The sequence below is a fragment of the Cupressus sempervirens genome, chromosome 11, assembly GCF_028749045.1.
Source record: "Cupressus sempervirens isolate cs-2001-9-10 chromosome 11, ASM2874904v1, whole genome shotgun sequence".
Taxonomy (NCBI): domain Eukaryota; kingdom Viridiplantae; phylum Streptophyta; class Pinopsida; order Cupressales; family Cupressaceae; genus Cupressus; species Cupressus sempervirens.
Window position 1 is genome coordinate 159,988,343 of NC_143128.1, and position 23,537 is coordinate 160,011,879.

A 23,537-nucleotide genomic window follows, 5' to 3' on the forward strand; every position below is an offset into this window, starting at 1 on the left:
TGAATGGAAAGAAACAAATAATGTTTATTTTAATTGAAAGTCTAGGTGAGGATAAGTGTACTACTATAAGAATCTACATGATCAATGAAAAGTAATTTAAAATAGAAATGAAGAAGAATCAAAACTATTTTTCCATAATCTGAAGAAGATTGAGTTGTTCCAATAGTAGTCGAGTGCCAAAAAATAGTGTTAACTAAGTACCAGTCAAAGGTAACTGATTGATAGTGTAAACTGGTAGTATTGACCGAGTGTCATTAGAAATTGCAGAGTTGTTGAATAAGTATAATGATATTGTTGCAAATAATATAACTAATGATTTATCTTTGATGAGAATTATAAGTCATTTTATTGATTTGATTCCTGGAGCTAGTTTTCCAAATAAAGCACCTTATAGATTGACACCTACAAAGAATGAAGAACTTAATATGCAATTGCATGAATTATTGTAAATAGATCTGATTAGAGCAAGCTTGAGTCCATGTGTTATATATATTGTATTAAAACCTAAAAATAATGATGAATTGAGAATGTGTACTGATTCTAGAGCTATTAATAAGATCACAGTGAAATATAGGCCTCCTATGCCAAGGATAGATAACATAATGGATTGTTTGAGTGGAGCAAAGTAGTTTACAAAGGTTGATTTGAAGAGTGGTTATCATCAGATTAGAATTAGAGAAGGTGATGAATTGAACACTACTTTCAAGGAAAAAGATGGTTTGTATGAATTGTTGGTTGTGCCTTTTGGTTTGTCTAATGCATGTAGATCTTTTATCAGGCTGATCAATGAAGTTCTGAAAACATTTATGGGTAAGTTTGTGATTATTTATTTGGATGATATTCTGATATTTAGTAAGTGTAAGGAAGAATATATTGAGCATGTTAGACAAGTATTGTAGAGGTTGAAGGAGGAGAAGCTAGTGATTAACTTGAAGAAGTGTTCTTTTATGCAGGAGGAGATTATGTATTTGGGATTTTTGATTTGAGTCAATGGTTTGAGAATGGATCCTGAGAAGGTTAAAGAATTTTTAGAATGACCTATACCTAAAAATGTGGGTGAAGTATGATCATTTCATGGTTTGGCTAGTTTTTGTAGGAAGTTTTTAAGAAATGTTAGTTATGTTTGTAATGCTATGACTGAGACAATGAGAGGAGATTGAGAGAAATTCAAGTGGACATATGGAGTTGACAAGAGTTTTGAGACTTTGAAACAAAAGGGTTGACGAATTAGCTATATTGGCTTTGCCTAATTTTGATAACATATTTCATGTTGAATGTGATGCAAGTGGTAGTGCAATAGGAGTTGTATTAAGTCAAGAAGGAAAACCTCTTACTTTCTTTAGTGAAAAGTTTAATGATGCTAAAAGGAAGTATTTTTTTTATTATTGAGGGTTTTATGCTATTGTTCAAGCCCTAAAGAAGTGAGACATTATTTGATTCCTAAGGATTTTATATTATATATTGATCATAAAGCTTTATAGTACTTGGGAAGTCAACATAAATCAAACTAGAGATATATGAAGTGGGTTGAGTACTTGTAGAGTTTCACATTTGTCACTAAGAATAAGAGTGGAGTTACTAATAGAGTTGTTGATGCATTGAGAAGAAGATCTTTTTTATTGACTAAGAGAAGGTTGAAGTTCTTGGTTTTGATGACATGAAAGAGATGCATGATACTAAACCTTGTTTTTCAAAGGCATGGAGAGAGTGTAGATCACCAAATATAATAGATCCAATAAGTAAGTACGATTAGTATTTTATTCAAGAAGGTATGTTATTCAAAGGTATTCAATTGTGTATTCCTAGAAGTTCTATGGGGTTGAATTTGATTAAGGAGATGCATAGTGGTGGATTGGCTAGACACTTTGGAATTGATAAAACATTGAGTTTGTTGAAGGATAATTATTATTTGCCACATAGGTATAAGGATGTTCATAAGTTTGTAAATAGTTGTGGAGTTTGTCAAGTTGCAAAAGGAGTAAGTTAGAATACTAGTCTGTATATGTCTATTATTGTTACTAAGAAATCTTTTAGTGAAATTAGTATGGATTTTGTCCTTGGATTGCCTAAAATAGAGAAGTAATATGATTCTATATTTGTTCTTGTGGATAGATTTTCTAAGATAGCTCATTTCACAAATGCTGAGCATGTTGTAGAACTTTTTTTTAAACAGATTGTGAGATTTCATGAATTACCAAGAAGTATTATTTCTAATAGATACAATAAGTTTTTTAGTTACTTTGGAAGACTTTGTGGAAGAATATGGGTATTGAGTTGAACTTTAGTTCTACATTCCATCCACAGATAGATGGATAGACGGAAGTTGTGAAAAGAAGCTTGGAGGTAAAACTATAAAGATGTGTCACCTTTCAGATTGAAATGACTAAATTTATTCTAGCTAAGTTATATATGGTCTTACACTTTTCCAATTGGAAATGTCTATTAAGTGCATGTTTTATACTAGTTAGTATCCAATTACTAAAGAAATAAAGTTATTTTAAAAAAAAGACATTTCAATAACTCTTAATATTTTTTCTAATGTTTTTCTAATAACATATAAATCCCATTTTATAGATCTCAAAGTCAAATATTCTCATATATAGTTCATAGAGTTTTAATTAGATATAGTATATTATAATTAAAAAATTCTACAAGTATGTATTTTAACACTCGAGAAGATGTTGATTTTGAGAAAGAAAAAAATATTAAATTATATCAATTTTTTTAAAAAAAATTATATAATATTATAGAGGAGTCTGTCCTCTTCTAGAATGTATAATTTTTCTTTTGATTGGAATAGATTTAGTTTGAACAATATGGTGGGGGATAAAAATTATCGATTTGAGGGGAGTTGAAATTTGAATCATTGTAAAAAAGAAAATATAGGTCTAAAGGAAACTTTTATTTTTTATTTTTCTAGACACATATGTTATCTATGACATATTCTAAGATCAAAGGGAAATAATTTTATTTCCATGTAGTTTTGTGGTGGGAACTAGACCACTAATTTCTAGCATTTTTCAACAACCAAAAAGTTATCTCTAAAAAATAGCATAATTACATCATTTATTATTCCAAATAATTATTAAAAAAAAAAAATTCTAACCCTCATCCATTTTTACACATTTCATTAGTTTACTTCAGTTACAAATTCTAGATAATAATATCAGATTTATGGCATTGAAGGTGAGCAATTATACTTTTGTTAGCCTTTTCCTTTGTAAAAGAGTGACACACATTTGTGCTTTTACCCTAGGTAATTTTCTGATATGTATAGTTGGAGGTAAGCCAAGTAATGGGGACATGGTATTGGCACAAGCTCAATTTTTATATAATAATTCCATGAATAGGAGTACAGGGAAGACGCCTTTTGAGATTGCTACTAGAATGCAGTCTATAGGTATATTAGATTTGAGAGATGTTTCCAATGAAGAAAAGATAAGTGTTGTAGGGGAAGAAGTTGCTGATTTTGTGGAGTCTTTACATAAGGAAGTGAAGTTGAGATTGGAAAAAAGTAATTAGAAGTATAAGGAGAATGCTGATAAGTCTAAAATACATTATAATTTTGATGTTGGTGATGAGGTGATGGTTCATTTAAAGAAAGGAAGATTTCTTATTGTAACATATAGTAAGTTGATGATGAAGAAGTTTGAACCTTGTAAGATCTTGAAGAAGTTTGATAGTGGTAAAGCTTATGAAGTTGAGTTACTTGATGATATGGATATATCTCCTCTATTCAATATTATAAGCATAAGTAGCTTCCATATACCCTACATCTATAGTGGATAAAGCAACCACATCTTGTCTCTTTCTCATCCAACTAATTAATCTTGGCTCAAATGTTTCACAAATTTTTTGATGGTTTGATTAATCTTTATTGTGATATGCATCACATTAGATAATATATAAATATCGAGGTTATATGGTACATTTTCTATTAATAATGTAACAAAAGGGTCAAAACATAAACTTACATAAATATTTATAGAGGTTATTAATATTGTTCCAGTTTAATATTTTACAAAATTCCTTTACATACATTGTTACAGTCTCATTTCATCTTGCATGGAATTTTTCATGAAAAAATAGGCTCTCAGTATGCTATTCTTGTACAACTATACTCTACTCAAAATTGTCAATTGAAATCCTTTCAATCAGCACACTTTACGCATGCCATCTTGCATGGAGTTTTTTTGCCTTTACATGCAATTTATATTATTCAGGAAAATTGTTTCTCTCCATTTTAAAAAAAATGGTGAAGGAAGTTTGAGGACTTTGCATCTCCATCAATGCGATTGCCAGAGTTATAAAAGCAACTATTTCAACTCAAAATTAGTAGTTAGCCATTTGCATACAATCATGTATTAGACTAATTTCATAAATCATTGATATGTTCATTCTAAGGACTCAAATATGTGGTTATTATAGATCTGGTAATGAGATATTGGAGGCATTGGAAAAAGAGACAAAAAAAATATGTGATATTGTATTGATTTGAGTTGACATTTAGTGTGGATATTTAAGTTGATAGACTTAGCCCCTGCAAAATGCTTGTGGGTTTGATCATGTTTCCTTGTAGTGTTATGTCATAAGAAGTGGATTTGTCGGTCGCTAACACCATAAAATTTTGTTTTTTCCATTGTATATTGGTTGATGCAAATGACATGTCCTAAACATTTCGTGATTAAATCTAGTTAAAGATGAAAAATCTAGGTTAGCACATCTATATGAGAATATCATAGGTAATAGAGAATACTAGCTTATAGAAAATAATTATACATTTATCTATGGAAGTAGCATTTATCTATGGAAGGAATATTGGGACAGAGAAATTATTTTTTATTTTTTGGTGAAAATTTAGATAACATTTTATTTTGAATAGTTGGATTTTTTAGAGTCCTACTTAGTGATCTTGGTGCTATAGTTCTTGAAGCTATAGAGATAGGAGGTTTTCTAAGCTCAAGGATAGTTATAGGAAAATGATTGTTAGATGACTTATATACAATGTTTTTTTGTTAATCAATTTATCTATTGTATATAGGAGAATTCACATTGCATATTATCTAAATTACTAATTAAATAACTAAATTATAAGTTGAATTTAGTTAAATTTTATTAAAAGAAAAATGGAATAGTCAACTAATTGTAGATGGTCTACAATAGGGACTTATTATGTCAAATCTCTCAACACATGCAAAATGTTTGATAGAATGTCTCCATGCAGTGTTGTAATGTAATTGTGATGGCTTCAAATTTAGTTGATAAATATTAGGGCCATAAGGATTAGTTGGTAGTTCCAACCATATTTCTATCAAAAAAACTAAGCACTTGATCATTGAAAGAATGACATGGTAGAGTTAATATAGTAATTGAATATCTATAGCACATTTTCTATGAGGTAGATAAATAATTCCACATACATCTCAATTGATTGGTAAAATAATCACTATTAGGCAACATCTTTACTAGGAATGAAATGATTAAGGAGTGTTCGATGGGTTAATAAATTTAATTATTAGTACTGCCTATTTTGGTATACAAAATCAAAATTTTATTTGAAATAGAAAAAAATAAAACTAAAGATGAAAAAGTTCCATATCCAACTATTGTATAAATTAAGTACATCATTATCTATTCATTAACATATGGGGAAAAAAAATACCAATAATGAAAGTTTTTCGTCCAACCAGTGTACAATGTTAACAATATCTTTAATGTTTGTATATTTGTGTCAATGAACTTCATTAGCTAGTGATTGAACAAAGCCACCTTGATTTTCTACATTAGCTTTGACTTGCCATTGTGAAGGACATTAGAACAAACCATTAAATTTTCTTCGATGGAGAAAGTAATCTCTGCAACTATGTAGCTATATCGTAGAACTTAATATCAATAATATTTGAACTATCACTAAAAATGTAGAAATCTTTTGGAATAATTTGACCTTTGAATGAGTAATTATTGATGTTTGTTACAACTAAATAGCAAGCTATTATTGACAACCTCTAGCCCATAACTTGGTGGTTGAGTAAGCTTGTAGTTCTATCATGTTTTACCTCCTTCACACATAAAGTCAGTTGAGATTTTCTTGGTTCTAGAAAATGTAAATATCTCTATATATAGAGAGGTAATTACATTGAAAATTAATCAATAAAAGTTACATTCTCTTCCAATATATATTCCACTATTGTTCCTTACTCTTAGATTTATTTATATGTTTTCCACATGGTATTAGAGTATAATTGACTATATTTATTTGGTTGAGATGGTGATCATGTCCAATAATCTTTCATTTGAATTCTTAAAGGAATAAATGAGGGAATTTGAAATTGTCACTATGATTGTGAAATGTGGCAAAATGATAGGTTAATTCAAAGAAAGTGTTATTTGTGGATTAATCACAATGGGGAAGGAAGATAAAAGAGTGTTAAAGGAAAATGCAAATCTAATTTCTAAGATAGACATTTTTAGAAGAAGAGTTAATAAAATTAATAAATGCCAAGAAAGAAAATAGAGACATAATTTGTGAGAAGCATTTTTTGAAAGAAGGAATAACACAATTAAGAAATTAAATGAATATAGAAAGATGGAGTTTTTTAAATCAAATTAATCACTATATAGAAGCAAATGGAGAGCTAGAGAAAAAATTAAAGTTGTTGGATAATGTTAAGAAAAGAAATGACAAATTAGAGGAGGAAATGAAGAAATTAAAAGAAGAGAATTACTTGCTAAAGGATGACATAGAGGAGAAAATAAAGAAAGTAAAGAAGAAAATCACTTGTTAAAGGATGAACTAAATCAATCTGTCATTCAAAGAAATGCATGTGTGAAAGCAAAATTAGTATGTGATGTTTCATGTAGTACAGATGATTTGAATTCACCACTAGAAAAGTGTGACTTTGTTGAGGCTATTTGTGATAAAGAATATGAAAATGTGGCATCAAATACTATTAGTTATTATAATAAGAATTTTGGATGTAATATAATGAAGAAAATGGGCTACAAAGGTAAAGGATTGGGAAAAAATGAACAAGGAATCATAGAGCCTATTGAGCTAATCATAAGACCGATGTATGAAGGACTAGGATATATGATAGATGAAAGAAATGATTATATGGATTTAATCAAAAAATTTCAATGTAAAAAATATATGCAATGTTTAAATTCTAACAAGAAAGGGCACACCAAAAACTAGTGTTGAGATCTACATCCATGTACTCTGTGTGGATTAAAGAGTCATTGTGAAAAGACATGTTGGAACAAAAAGTGTAAGAATAATTATATGGAGAAATACTTCAAAAGGGACATTGGATGGAGTTATGGATTAATTTGGAAAAACATCATAGGTATGATTAAAGGTTTGTTTAGATACAAATTCTTGAGTGTGAGGAATAATCAAAACCTATAGAAATGTGAACTCTCAAGAAGGATTACAAATGGTTCATGAAAATTACAATCATCATCTAATAAGTCATCCATGAAAAGTGACACTTCATAATAGAGAAAAGCTTAAAGAAAGTATTTTTTTACCATTGTAATGATTTTTTTTGCTAAGTCCTTCAAGGGTTTATCGTAATCCAAAACCATTTGTTTAGGCAAAAAATTTAAAATTTTGTTGAAGGGTTTGTGGTAAGCCAAAACCACTTGTTTAGGTGAAAATCACCTAAACAAGTGGTTTTGGCTTACCACAAACCCTTTAATAGAATTTTAAAATTTTCACCTAAACAAATGGTTTTGGATTACCACAAACCCTTCAAGAAATCATTCTACTCAAAAGAAGGTGGATGAAAAATTGTATAGGTAGTTTTTTGAGAGTCTATTATATCTTACCATAACTAGACCAAATATTGCATATGTTATTGGTGTTGTATCTATGTACATGGAATATCCACACTATGATCAATGGAAAGTTGCTAAGAGGACTTTGAGGTACATCAAAGGAACTTCCAAGCTTGGCATTGAGTACAAACATGAAGGAGAACCTACTTTAAAGTAGATTATATGGATTCTGATTATGTAGGAGATATTGATGATATAAAATCAACTTCAGGATACATCTTTCATCTTCGATCTAGACCAATTTCTTAGAGTAGCAAGAAGCAATCAATAGTGTCACTTTCATCACTAGAGTAGAATATATAATTGGTGCATAAAAGGCATCTCAAGAAGCTCTATGCATTAGAAGACTACTTTAAGAGACACATCATCAACAAGCTCATCCAACCACCATATTCAGTGACAACCAAAGCACCATCAAGCTCACAAAGAATCTTGTATGCCATGCCAAGTCCAAACACATTTAAGTTCATCATCACTTCTTTCATGATTAATGAAGAGTGAAGTAGTGGACCTACACTTCTATGGTACTGAAGATCAAACTATAGATATATTTACCATAGCATTATCTATTGTCAAATTTCTCAAGTTTTGAACCTTTCTATATCTCAAAGAGGTTGATGCTTGAATTCACTCTTGTAATAATTTCTCCCACTTAAAGATGCATTAGTGGTAGAAATTAAGGGAAAGTGTTGGAATAATTCCATCATTGAATAAGTAATTATTGTTGTTAGTTGCAACTAAATAACAAGTTGTTATTGACATCTTCTAGTCCATTAATTGATGACTTAGTAAACTTTTAGTTCTATAATCTTTACCTTCTCCACACATGAAGGTAGTTGAGATTTTTATGGTTCTAGAAAATGTAAATGTCTCTATATAGAGAGAGGTAATTATAGTGCAATAATCTATCAAAAAAAATGATATCTTTCTCTTTCAATATGTTTTGTGTTGGAACAATTCCATAGTTGAATGAGTAATTATCATAGAAGGGTTTGTGGTAAGCCAAAACCACTTGTTTGGGTGAAAAACCCTAAAGTAAAGTATTTTAACTAATTACGAAAAATCCCAAAAGGTTTAGGGTGAACCGATTAAAAATTAGAAAGTATAATAACAACAGGAATGAATTTTCCATAGCGATAGTGAGAGGAGAAACCAACTTTTTTTTTGTAAATGGCTACCTCAAAACGTTTAATGCTGGGACCTATCCTATTTAAATTTCTTATTGTAATTTTTCCCGCTTAAAGATGCATTAGTGGTAGAAATTAAGGGAAGGGGTTTGAATAATTCCACCTTTGAATGAGTAATTATTGATGTTTGTTACAACTAAATAGTAGGCTATTATTGACAAATTCCAACCCATCAATTGGTGACTGAGTAAACTTGTCGTTCTATCATCTTTTACCTCCTCCACACATGAAGTCAATTGATATTTTCTTGGTTCTAGAAAATATAAATGTCTCTATATAGAGAGAGCTAATTGCATTGCAAATTAATCAATAAAAGTTATTTTCTCTTCCAATATGTTTTCTGCTACTTTTCCTTGTAGATTTATTTATATTTTCTCTACAAACTTATAGCTAATAGATATGCAGATCGGTTTTCAAGCTCTCCAATTAAGTTATTATGAGCATCTACAACATCGCTAGATGTGGTAGATCTCACATCAATGACCTCCATTTGGGCTTCTCTTTTCACAAAATATAGATAAAACTCAACTACTTGTGGCACTCTGAACTTTATCTCTAGTTTGTGGTGGTGGAGGGGAGGCATACCAAAAGAAGCTATATATCGGGGTATGGGTTGAGGATTTGGCATGCGACTGTCACTTGAAGCTTTAAATGGAATACCATTGTGTGTTAGAGAACCCATGGAAGGTTTGTGGTGTGCTTTTGCAACCTTTGGGGCCCTCTCTTGTATTTCTACCAATTTCATTTTGCTGATTTTTGGCTCTTGAAATGGATTGTCACATGGGGAGTTAGTTTGAAAATATCCAAATTCAAGAGCTTTTAGGATCTTCTTCCCTGTTAAATGTTTTGGTCTCACATATTCACTAAGTGATTCTATTTTAAAATTTTCTAAATTTTTTCTCATTTGGTCTTTGTTATGTTTTTCCTTTAATAACATTCTCTCATTGTAATGCTAACTAGTGCCTATATTTTGAGCCAAGCTTTGACATAAGTCTAAGGGAAACTAGCACACTAATTGATGAATCCTTCAATTCTGAAGGTTTTTCTAACATGTTACTCATATCCCTTTTAGATGAACTAGCTAATGGAATTTCTACACCATATGCCTCAAGAAGTTTCATTGCTATATCATGGGCATCAATTAATGTATTAGAATCAACTATGTCCTTGTGTCAGAATCTATGTCATGGGCTCTTTTTCCCATTGATAGAACCATTTCCTCTTCTATCATATGCTTATCCACTTAGAAATATCAAAGAGCCATCGTTAATTCTTACCTATCTTCTAAGTTTTTGGATCAAGCTAAAGTCTTTTTATCTTGTTTGTCTGCTAGATGCACTATCCAAAGATAAGTCATCAAAATCAACACTCTTAGAAGGTGTGGATGTCCTAGATGATGCAATCTCAAAGTCATTATCTATGAACTCATTTTGATCTAATGTATTCTAACATAAGCTATTTTTCCTTCTCCTAGGATCTTGGGCTCAAGCATTTGTTGAGATCATGTGTGGTCACTTTTCCTAGAGGAGCTTGGTAGTTCATCAACTCATAGCATAGGCATGCATTAACCCATCTCAAATAAACTAATTCCACAACTTCACTAAATTGATTATTTTGTGGTCCTATATGCTTTGATAGATCATTAATCTCATGTGTCAATAAATTGACCTCCTCTCTGTGCTTCTCAATAACCTCTATCTATAGTTTAAGAAAAATTCAATACCTTTTGTTCAAACCAAAGAACCACATCAGACACATAGAGAACAATTCAAACATGAAGTTGTAAATTGGAAAAACCTTATGACTTGGATACAACTTGGACAAACCTAGAGAAATATAGATGGAAAATGTACTTCAATAATTTTAGAAAGGGAAGTGAGTTTTACTTCTGCATAGTCTAGTTTCACTATCAACCCCAACTTTTCTTGTTGCAACACATTTTTAGCCCTTCTTAATTTAACTTCTTCCATTTCTAGTTCTTTCAACTACTATAATTTTTTCTCGAATTCAAAATTCTTTTCAGAAGAATCTAAACCATGATTCTTTGTTGAAGCATATGAAGTTTCTTATTTGACTCTTTATTATCCATCTCAATGTTTCTTTGTAGATCCTCGATGATTCATCTAGCACATCTAAGTTCTTTGTTAACTAAAGAAGCTTTCGCTAATTCCTCTTCAAGTTTCTTCTTTTGGGCTTCCAAAGCATTTATTTTTATATTAAGAATTTCAATCTGAACTCCATTAAGCTATAGTCACCTTTTCAATTCAACAATGCTAATACTCAAATGCTTAGGCATTATATCAGAATCTATCTCCATAGATTGTTTATCCTTATCACCATATTGTATAGTTTTATAAGACTCATCTAGGGATGGAAACTAAAACTCCTCTAATACAAGATCACTAAATTTTGATAGGAGAATCTATTCATCATCAGGTAAGTTCTTGTTACTCGATGATGGACTATGCTAGTCAACTCTTTTAACCTTCTCCTCCTACTAAAAATCCTACCAAAGCATAACATGATTATTATTTTTTTAAGGTTTTTAAACTTAAACTTCTATTCCTTCATATTCACCATGGTATGATACTAGTTACCTTGCTTCAATAATCATATTACAATTTGAGTCTCTTCTTGGTGGGTTAATAAGGACTAGCTAATATGCTAAATAAGAATTTGTGACTCATCTTGTACTAACAAGAAATATTTTCTCTTTACCTTATGTATTGTATCTGTACCTAATTACATTTAAACCTCAAGACAATGTTAGGAAGTACATTAGACCTTGGCGATTCTTATTGACCAATTATACAAAGTGTATAAAAACTAAACAGGACACAAAGTTGCTAATCATTAAAAATCATTATGTGACAAGTTGAAGGAAGAGGTAACAATAAAAGTAAGAATATAAAGTTACTTCTTGCTTCTAAGTTGAGTCAATACATAAATTGAAATAGACAAGCTGACAAAAAGGGCTATCTTTACCATCACATATGGAAATTTTCTATTTTCTTACTCACTCACTGATTTCAGCAATCCATCCAAAACAATGTAACATCTTTCATTCTTCAAAGAAAGGACATCCTAAATCTCCTTAAAGAAATGACTCTAAGAATGGAAAAATAAAGAAAATAAGAGTAAAAAACACAAGGAAATCAGCTTAGAAAAGCTGACATAGAATTTTTTAGCAATAAGTTCAGTTAAAAGAGAATAAAAGAAAAAACGTATAACAAGGATTTCCTTTAATGTTAATTTTGATAAAAATTGAGATAATGGAAACATATGTATTTATTCCCCAAAGAGATGAATGGTCCATCATCATTTATTTTTTTTAATGACAATATGTCAATGAAGAGATGTAAAATTAAGTCTCATGGGAAAATTTTGCACAATACTTTATCAATATCCATGCACCTCCCCAAGCGAAAAAAGTTTCCAACAATCTTTTAGCGACAATTAATAACTACTGAAAGTCCAATATTTAATGGGGAATTTAATGGAGAAGCACCTTAAATTTGAGAAAATTCAACTATGATAATCAAAATTCATTGAAATTAACAATTTCATCTCAAATCAGGTGGACAAGTCTATGAAAAATAAAATCACAAACCTAAAAATTTTGCTCGGCACATGAAGGTGCTAAGTGACAATTTTTCTCAGCATTAATGGATGTTGAGTAACATACGGTGGGTGCAGAATTAGCTTGGCACAAGAGGAAGCCAAGTGAAATCAGCAAACAAGGGCAACTTAGCACAAGTATATGCTGAGTGAGCTCAACAACAAGCAATGTTGAGTGAGCTTGGTAGCCACTACAAAGTGGCGCTTGGTAGAAGAGGATGTCTAGTGAGATTAGTAATAACTGCAAACAAAATTCAATGAGACTAATAAAGAGAGGACTTGGTAAAGACCAAGTTGAGTGGGCTATAGACCAAACGTACAACTTAGATTTTTCCACCATTAAAACAAGAGAGCCAAAGTGTGAAGCTTTTAACAATGAACTTCTCAAATGCAATTAATAAAGGAAGAATAATATATTCTAGTATGCCTCCTTGCCTGCTTAATTTCTATTCAAGTATGATAAAACTATTAAAAAATCTAGAAGCATTCATCTTCAACCAAAAAACCCTAAAATAACCTTAAAATATTTAGATTGATAAAACTTAAAACTTTAACTTGCATCTCTAATGGTTGCATACAATAATGCCTAGAGCAATCATTGATTCACAGGACAAATCCAATAAATAATGAACTTACAAAATGACAAGAGGAAACATGTGCATTTACAGACACAAGAAAAAACTTTATTTTGTCTTATGAATGACTAAATTTACTGATCTATTTCCTTCTTTGCTCTATATTCTTACACTTCTCTACTCTACAACTCTTCAACTGACTAAATGAATCCAATCCATTCCTTTTGTCTCTCTTCAAAAAATGTTTTTCCCCTCTTTTCAAAATTTGAAACTCACCTACTAAGCATTAATATTTCTAACGTAGTTAGGATAGTCTGTGGGCATTTGGCTCCAAGGGAAAATGACTATTTGCATTTAATATTTCAGCACTCCCCCTTCTGCCCGAGCCAAAAAAATAAGGATCACTCTTGATCCCAATCAGCTATAACAAGACCCTCTCTTAGGTGTACAAAAGTTTCAATGCCTAAAGGCTTTGTGAAAACTTTTGCTAGTTTTTTCTCACACTTACAAAATTCCATTTTGATATCCCCATTCTGTACCAACTCTCTAATGAACTAATATCTGATCTCTATATGCTTGCTTCTCCCATGGAAGACTAGATTCTTGGACAATGCAATTGATGAGATGTTGTCACAATAAATTGTGGTTTCATCCTCTTTCCTTTCATTCAAATCTTTCAAGATACTTCTTAACCAAATAGCCTGACATGCTATTGCATTTGTTGCTATCTATTTAGCCTCTACTATAGATTGATCAACAATAGGTTGCTTCTTGGATTCTCATGAAATTGCACCCAATCCCATATGAAACATGTATCTAGAAGTGCTCTATCATCTAAACTTCTAGCCCAATCACTATCTATGTAACTAGAAAAGTTGAAATCATTTACTGCAGTATAAAAAATCCCAAATCCCTTTGTACCATTCACATACCTTAGGATCCCATTTGGTGTTCCCATAAATCTAGAAATCAAACTTGTTGCATGCATTATGTTTGGCCAAGTTGTAATCAAATAGATCAAACATCCAACCATAATCTTGTATAGTGTTGGATTCACACTTTTACTACAATCTTCCTTGCTCAACTTTAGACCTACTGTAGTTGGTGTTGGGGCTGCCTTACTATTCTATATTTTGAATCTCACCAAAATCTTTCTTGCATATTTTTCTTGAGAAATGAAGATGCCATTATGCATTTTTAAATACTTCTATGCCTATAAAGTACTTCAAGAGACCTAGGTATATCATTTCAAATTCATTTTTCGTAGTTTCCATGAAGTTTCCAATTAGGAAATTATCATTTCTAGTGAAGATTAAATCATCTACATAGAAGACAACAATCAACACATTACCATTTTCTGCCTTGATGTATAGTGTGGGCTTAACATCACCTTTGCTAAAGACATTGCTCATCAAATATGCATCAATCCTCCTATACCATGCCCTTGGGGCTTGCTTGATCCAATAAATATCTCTCTTCAATCTATAAAATTTGGGTTCTTCACCTGCAACTTCATAACTAGGTGGCTACTCTACATATACTTCTTCCTTCAATACACTATTTAGGAAGGCATACTTCACATCCATTTGATATACCTTCCATTTGTGTTGGGCTGCAATTTCTATGACAACACACATGGTTTCCATTCTTTTAAATGGGGCATATGCCTCATTATAATGTCTACCATACTACTGCTTGTACCACTTGACCACTAAATGTTCCTTATGCCTATCTATTTTTCCTTGAGCATCACACTTGTTCTTGTAAACCCATTTCAATCCAATTCCTTATTGCTTGGAAGGAAAAGTAGTTAACTACCATGTCTCATTCCTTTCAATAGCATCTATTTCCTCATCCATGGCATTACACCATTTCTCCTCATTCATAGCTTCCTTGAAATAGGTTGGAGCACTATGAGAAAATAATCCAAAATTTACACTCTCATCATAATCTTCATCATACCTTTCTTCTTGGTATATCTCCCTTAGACTTTTGGTCTTTCTTGGCAATAGGGAGGAGATAGTGGAATCTAAATTTTTAGTATTGTTGTTGCTACTATTTTGAATACTAGCCTGGGGATCTCTTGAATTGTTTGGAGGTATTGCTCAATATGTTAAGGGCTGCTTGCCTTTTTTCCTTCATCTACAATCCATATTTTCTACTCTATCTTCTTGCTGATCACCAATGTTATCTTCTTCCCCTTCAATAGTAGGCACTTTACTTGAAGTTCTTGAGGATTCATATATTGATCCATCCCATGATTGACTTTCAAGAAACTCCACATCTCTTGAAATGATGATCTTCTTATTTATTGGATCATACAATCTATAAGCCTTTGATCCTAAGATTTACCCTATGAAGATGCACTTCACACCTTTTTCATCTAGCTTTTCCCTTTGTTCCTTAGGCACATGTGCATATACTAGACATCCAAACACTCTCAAGTGCTCAACTATCCATCTATTCTTTGACAAGCCTCAAGTGGTATCTTGTCACAAATTGATTTTGTAGGACACCTATTGATCAAATATACTACTATTGATACAACTTCTCACCAATATTTAGTTAGAAGTCCTTTTTCTTTCATCATGCTTCTTTCCATTTCAACAATGGTCTTGTTCTTTCTCTTAGCCACTCCATTTTGGTATGGAATATAACTAGATGTAAGTTCTTTCTTGATGCCATTTTGCATGCAAAAATTTACAAACATATTGGAGATATACTCCCGTCCTCTATTTGATCTAAGGACTTTTACATTGTTTCCACATTCTTTTTAAGCCAGGGCTTTAAATTTAACTGATTTATCAAATGATTCAAAATTTATTGTTCAAAAAATATACCCATGTCCTACGACTGGAATCATCTATGAATGTCATAAAATAAGTACGCCCCTAATAGAAGTACTTTGCATAGGGCCTACCAAATTAGAATGCACCAATTCTAATGGTGCCCTAGCCCATCTAGAATTTCTAGAATTAAAGGGAAGCCTATGTTTCTTACCCAATATGTAAGCCTCACACTTGTCATATGAATCTACAATGCTTGGAAAACCATCATTCTTTTCTTGGATGACAAATTTAAACTAGCAAAGCCAAGATGTCTATATCTAAGATGCCAAAGCTTGGAGGGGTCTTCAAGCACACTCCTAAGAGCTGATTACTAATGCACTACTATACATGCATGCTTGGGAGGTGCAACACTAACCTAAGAAGAGAAACATGTCTCTATCCTTAATGGCAACATTCAGTTCTTTATCATTTGGATTACTACATGTAATCTATTGCTCCCATCCTTCTCATGAATGACACACTTGTTATTTTCCATAAGCACTTTATGTCCATTTTGAATGAGTTGTCCAACACTCATTAAGTTGTGCTTCATATCAGGGGTAAAGTACACATTTTGTATCTCCTTCTTCTCACCTTGCTTGGTGCAGACCATAATAGATCCTTTGCCCACTATGGGAATGGTTCCATTATTTCACATCTTAATTTCAGTTTTAAAAGTCTTATCACTGAAAGAAAATAAAATTTCATTAGCACTCATGTGGTTGCTACAACCAATTTCCAGGTACCATAACTCAAGGTTTCCTTCGTCACCGATGTTACACATGATGAAAGCTATGGGATTGTTTGCATTTTCCATGTTCACATTAGCCACATTAGCATTTTTCTTTAACTTATCGCCTTCTTTCTTCCAGCATTCATAAAATGATATACCATCAACATCAATTTGATAATTTCTCAAACATAAATGTCATTACAAAAGAAATTGTAGAACTCAAGAATTATTCCATTAACCTAAAAAATGGTGTTCAAAAGACAACATCTATCTTTCAAAATGTATGTTCTCTTCCCCCATGTTTCCAAATCCATAATCCCCATGTTGCATCCAAATCAAATCCTCCATGTAATTCCCCATACTTTCAACTTAATGTCCAAACCATCATCTCAATCCCCTACATATATCTCAACCTTCACACAATCTTGATCCTTGAAATTCACCATCATCCTAATGCAGGAGCATCTTGCATGGGAAAATTTAATAAATAAATAAATAAATAGAATTAAAATTAAAATTAAAAATTGTTAAGGACAGAGAAAGTGACGAAAGTAGAAGGAAAAATAATTTAAAAATTGGAAAAAAAAAAGGAAAAGGGAGAAAAGGAAAAAAAAAAACAAATTTCTATTTTCGAGGTGCATAGGTGGTATAATAGAAAAATAAAATAAAAATGGTTGTCAATCCATTTATTGAGGTGTTTAGGTGGAATTATAGAAGGTTTTTGATATTGTGTAGGTGGAATCCTAGAAGGTTGTGGATATTATGTAGGTGGAATTCTAGAAGGTTGTGGATAAATCATGCATTGGGTGGTAAGTGCCTATTTAAGCAAGGCATATGAGTATTTCTAATCAAGCGTTGGAAGGTCAGGCTTCAAGGTGTGAAAGCTTCAAGGGGTGATCTCTTCTTAGTAGAAGCTTGGAGAGAAGGAGGAAGTGAGGAGTGTTTTTTCCTGAGTTTGTGGACAAGGTGCCAAATGTGAGGCAGTTTACAATGGGATAGTGGTGGGATCACAGGTTTGTGAGAAGAGCAAGTGGCTGTGGTTTAGAAACAATGAGGTTTCTTGGTGGCTTGTGAGCACAAGTTGAGATCTTGGAGGTTTCTACCAGAGTGTGGATCTAAACTATCTTGGGTTTGGATTGGATCTTGAGAGATCTTGTAGAAATATTATTGGAATTGCTATTGGAGTTTCAAGTATAATAAAATTGATTGGAAAGTACTTTGTCATCTCTTGTCTCCATATTGTTGCATTTTTTGTTATGAGTTGGTAGGGTGGTGTGGCCCTTCATCAAGTGTTATCAGATCAGGAGTTCCTAAGTGTACAAGTAGATCACCAAAGTGTGAGGCAACTTGTACTAGAATCTTGGTTGGGCAAAGTTTATCAAAGCAAGAGTTTCTGAGTGTGTAGACAGATTTCCAAAGTTGTGGTAGTTTGCACTAGGACTTTGGGAGGACATGCAAATTGATCAATAGATGCAAAGATAGAAGGTTTATCTTGTTGAGGTATAATCATAGAGCACTTGTGGATTACAGATCTGTGGTCCTCGACTTATGATGTGGTTCTTGATTGTTCATGCAAGGTGGCAGGATTTAATCTAACTTGCAAACAATTAAAAGTTGTCACAAGGGGAATGGGAAGGATTTTTTGTAGAGGGTTTATGAAGATCTTAGGAAATGAAACTAAGAGGATTGGACCCTAAGATGACTGTGAATATCCATGATATAGTCGAGAAGAATTTTTCTAAAATGTCTGGTCGGTTGGAAGCTAGTTTGGTTGATGAAACTAAGAAGAAGGTTTCTCTATTTGAAACTAATTCAACTGATCAAGATAAAGACAAGATGAGGAAGGCATTTCATAGATGGAGTTGGAGTCTACTAATCTATAAGAGGGCTATCTAGCTAGTTAAGTGACTTGTTCAAGAAAGAAGATGGTGTGGCACGGTCGAGGTGGGGAGTCTGATAAAAAACCTACAGAGCAACTTGAAGATGTTGCTGAAGATATTCCTAACCTTGTTGATGTTCGAATGGAGATTGGTTCTTATGATCCATTGGTTGAGTCTAACATGGAGATTTCAAAGCACTTGGTTGTGGATGATCCATTTAATGTTGGTGATGATTTCTATGTTGCAGATCACCTTTTTGTGAGCAATGAGATTACTAGTGTTGGGAATTTGTCTTGTGTTGATGGAAATTTACATATTGTTTCTGATGTAGAGTTTTCTATTGCTGATGTGGAGTCTATTATTGCTAGTGTGGATTCACTAGTTGTTGATGTGGATGAGGGTTTGGTGATGAAGTATTATGTTTAGTTTGTTCCTAAGAGTGAGCATGTTGATTAGCTCATTGATATTCTAGTGTGTGACATATGGATGTAGATGTGGAAGATTTGCATGTTGGTTTTCTTTACCCTATTGAGGTGGAAACCTTTGGTGAAGATGAAGATGGTTGTAGATCTTTCTTTTTGGCGTCAAACTGTGGGACACACTTTTCTATCTACTAGGGGAGTTTCAAGTAGGAACATCTTACATGGAAAAAAAAAATGTAGAGGAGAGAGAAAGTGATGAAAATAGAAGGAAAAATAATTTAAATATAAAATAAGGGGAAAAGGAGAAAAGAAAAAAAAGAGGAATTTCTATTTTTGAGGTGCATAGGTGGCATAATAGAAAAATAAAATAAATATGGATGTCAATCCATTTATCAAGGTGTGTAGGTGGAATTATGGAAGGTTGTGAATATTGTGTAGGTAGAATCCTCGAAGCTTGTGGATATTGTGTAGGTGGAATTCTAGAAGGTTGTGGATAAATCATGCATTGGGTTGTAAGTGCCTATTTAAGAAAGGCATATGAGCATTTCTAATCAAGCTTTGGAAGGTCAAGCTTCAAGATATGAAAGCTTCAAGGGGTGAGCCCTTCTTAGTTGAAGCTTGGAGAGGAGGAGGAAGTGAGGAGAGATTTTTCTTGAATCTGTGGATAGAACACTAAATGTGAGGTAGTTTATAGTACGATTGTGGTGGGATTGCAAGTTTGTGAGAAGAGCTAGTGGCTACAGTTTAGAAACAAGGAGGTTGCTTGGTGGCTTGTGAGCACAAGTTGAGATCTTGGAGGTTTCTACCAGAGTGTGGATTTGGACTAGCTCTGGTTTGGATTGAATCTTGAGAGATCTTGCAGAAATGTTATAGTAATTGCTATTGGATATTCAAGTATAATAAAATTGCTTGGAAAGAATTTTGTCATCTCTATTCTCCATATTGTTGCATTTTTTGTAATGAGTTAGTAGGGTGGTGTGGCCCTTCATCAAGTGTAGAACTATTACATGCTTTGTATTTGGCCATAATTGGGAAGGCCTTACAACCTGACACATTGCATGTAACAGTTATTCCATGAATAAAGAGTTGTGATTTGGTGAAAGATATTGTGTTATTGCTTCTTCTTGTTGTGTTTCTGCTATGTGGTTATATTGTTGGGGGCTAGGACATATCCTTTGGAGATTCTCCTACCTTGCACTTCATCACATCCACACCCCATTTTTCTCAAATATAGAAATAAAATAATCCAATCACCCAAAGTTATACACCCAATGCCGTGTGGAGAACTTGCTCCAAAGCATGCTATTTTGGATTCCTCCTCTCCTTTAGATCCAATCAATTCCCCATCCCATAAATCCCTTATCCCTCAAAATACATTTATCCCTCGTAATCCATTTCATGATCCCTTTCCTAATAAAGATCAAGACATTCCTTCTATGAAACCCATTTATGATTCTATTCCATCTCAAGAGCTAGCATCCATAGATCCTCCACTTCATGAAGACATTCCTTCCACTCCAACTAATAATCATACATGTCAAGATCAAATCACTCCATCTCATGGTTACATTCCCTCCGCTCCATTATATGATTCTATTCCACTATATGATCCAATCATTCCTTTCATCCCAATACATGATCCTCTTATAAATAAGGATAAAAGAACCCATTTATTTTCATTTCAAGATCCCAATCCATTTCATGATGCTATTATCCCTCATAATCACTCTTGTGATCCTAATCCTCCATGAGATCTTGTTGCTCCTATCCAATCCACTCATGAACCCCATATACATGAACTTGTATCCTGTATTAAAAATAATAAGTATCCTATTGTAGAAATAATGGCTCAAGGTCAAGGTAAAATTTAAGCATCCCTCATTGAAAATAAGATATAAAAATATTTATGAATCTTACATTATTTAGGAAAATAAAAATAATTTCTATTATGAATTGGCAAATCTTTAATTAATTAAATATTTTATAACTAAAAATAATAAAAAATGTGGTGATTTTAAATATTTTTAAGAACTAAATTATTAGCCAAAATTTCCTAAAATTAGACAATTAGCCATTAAAAAATGCCCTACTCAAGATGTTGGTATACCTTCGAGTCCTTCCAAATCCAAAATTCCTCCATCCAAAACTAAATGTTCCCATCATCCATATTCCAAGTCAATTTTGTGACCTTATATCCATACTCTGATTCCTTCATCATTTCTATCCATTTTGGGTCATTATGTTGCAAATCCAAACCCTTCATCCCTTCCACCCATTTTATATCCTTACATACATCCATCCACCATATCTAATTCTTCCACTTCATCCCCTCAAGCTCCTAATAAAGATTAGAACAGGCATAGATCATTGAATTTCTTCCAATTTTGACAATCCATAATCTGTCCATTCCATTTATCCTCATACACCCATACCATGGTCAAAATAAGTAACTTGGATGCCAAAGATAAAGTGAATCAAGTGAAATATCTACACAAATCCAAGGATTAACATGTAACCTCTAAAAGACATGTTCAAGAAAAGAAAAATGTGATCAAAGAGAAAGAAAAAAGTCCAAAGGGCACAAATGTTGATAAAAAACAACAAAAATTATGTGGATTCCAAAGCTACTTAATTAAGCAATAAATCTTAAGGAAATTTTAAAAATGGAATCCAATTTTGCTAATCCAAAGGCTTCCTTTTTCTAAAAATCATTAAAATGTCCATTTACCAACTCCATTTTGTGTCCTTATACCCCAAAATCCATCATCTCCTTCATCCATTTTGGGTCCCTATATCCCAAACTTCAAACTTTTTCCTTAATATCCCCCAAAATTTCTTCTTGTCCATCACCCTTCAAGGTATGTGCTAATGATGATCTTTACAACTCCATCATAGGTCTTACAACCTAGCATCCATCAACCATGTCTTCCTCCCAACCATTCTAACCCCTTTAACCAAACATTGTCATAAGTCCTTGATCGCCATTTTTTAACCCATTTCATTCTTCTCTTCATTATCATACCAACATCTATGAGAAAATAATAAAAATTCCATCAAAATAACAAAGAAAGAAAAATAAATATAGAGGGATACAATCCATGTATCTAGATGCTTGAGTCCTCCCTTTTTTTCATTATCATGTATCCAGTGTGTTCCAATTCCACTTATCCATCCATTAACTTTTCCACTTCCACTTGCACTCTACATTGGGGGCAAAGCTTTATCCAAATAAATTTCTAAGTATTTTTAATGTCAATTTGAATTTAAGATACTAAAAAAAGAGTGTACCATTTTCTCCAAAATTAAAATTATCTCATTGTACTAAGACACAACATAACATAAAGATACAAGTAATATAGTGTCTTATATGGCCACAAACATCATTGGTTGCATATGTGATACCCTTAGATTTACTCATAAATTATTTCAACCATATACAATAGTCATTCCTTAGTTATAAATATAAAGGAGTGTGCCACAGATGTATGAAAGGTAATTTAAGTATTTATCCCTTTGTTAGGCTGTCCCTCTCATCATCTTTGGATCTCCTTATTTTTACTAATTTATTTCACCATCTATATCTCTTTCTATTGTATCTTCTCTCTCACACACACAAACTCTCTCTCTCTCTCTCTCTCTCTCTCTCTCTCTCTCTCTCTCTCTCTCTCACACACACACACACACACACACACACACACACACACACACACACACACACACAACACACACACAAATAATGATCTAAGTATTTTTTAACTTCCATGTCGATATAAAAATGGGATCAACATTTTTATCTTATAAGGTTCTCCCTATTGTGGTTTTCACTTACTAAATTGTACCATAATGACATCTCATTCCATTAATTGTAAGTCACCTATCTTCTTGTCAACTCTTTGCTTCATTTTATGGGTATTATCAGTAAAGGTTTATTTACTACATGACAAATCTCCTTCATAGACATGGAAAGCTCTTCAACATTACCATTCTTATCTACAGTCTTTCGAAAGTCTCTAAGCTCCAATATGCCCCTTGGGCATATCCCATAAACTATTTCAAAAGGAGTCTTGCAAGTAGATCTATTTTGAGTATCATTGTATTCATATTTAGCTTGACGAAGAATACGATCCCATATTTGAAAATATTACTTCATTAAATTCTAAGCAAATTCCTAAGGCTTCTGTTAACCACTTTAGTGTACCCATCTATTTGTGGGTGATAAGCATACCATAAAGAAAGGTCAGTGCCTATTCTTTTCCAAAGACTCTTTAAGAAATGACTCATGAATTTTGAATCTTCATCTAAAATAATTTTTATTGGAATACAATAGATCCTCAGTAGCTCCTTGAAGAAAATATTTTCTATGTGACACACATGATGAGACTTTTTCATTGCACAAAGTGAGCCATTTTGCTAAACCTATCAACTATCACATATACACTATTGAGTCTATATTTT

At 32.4% G+C, this 23,537-nt stretch overlaps 1 pseudogene; it reads right to left on the reverse strand.

Moving 5' to 3' along the window:
• Window positions 1-5,638: 5,638 nt before the first annotated feature.
• The window catches only part of LOC149528685 (protein CHUP1, chloroplastic-like), a 112,242-nt pseudogene continuing 94,343 nt past the window's right edge, over window positions 5,639-23,537 (reverse strand).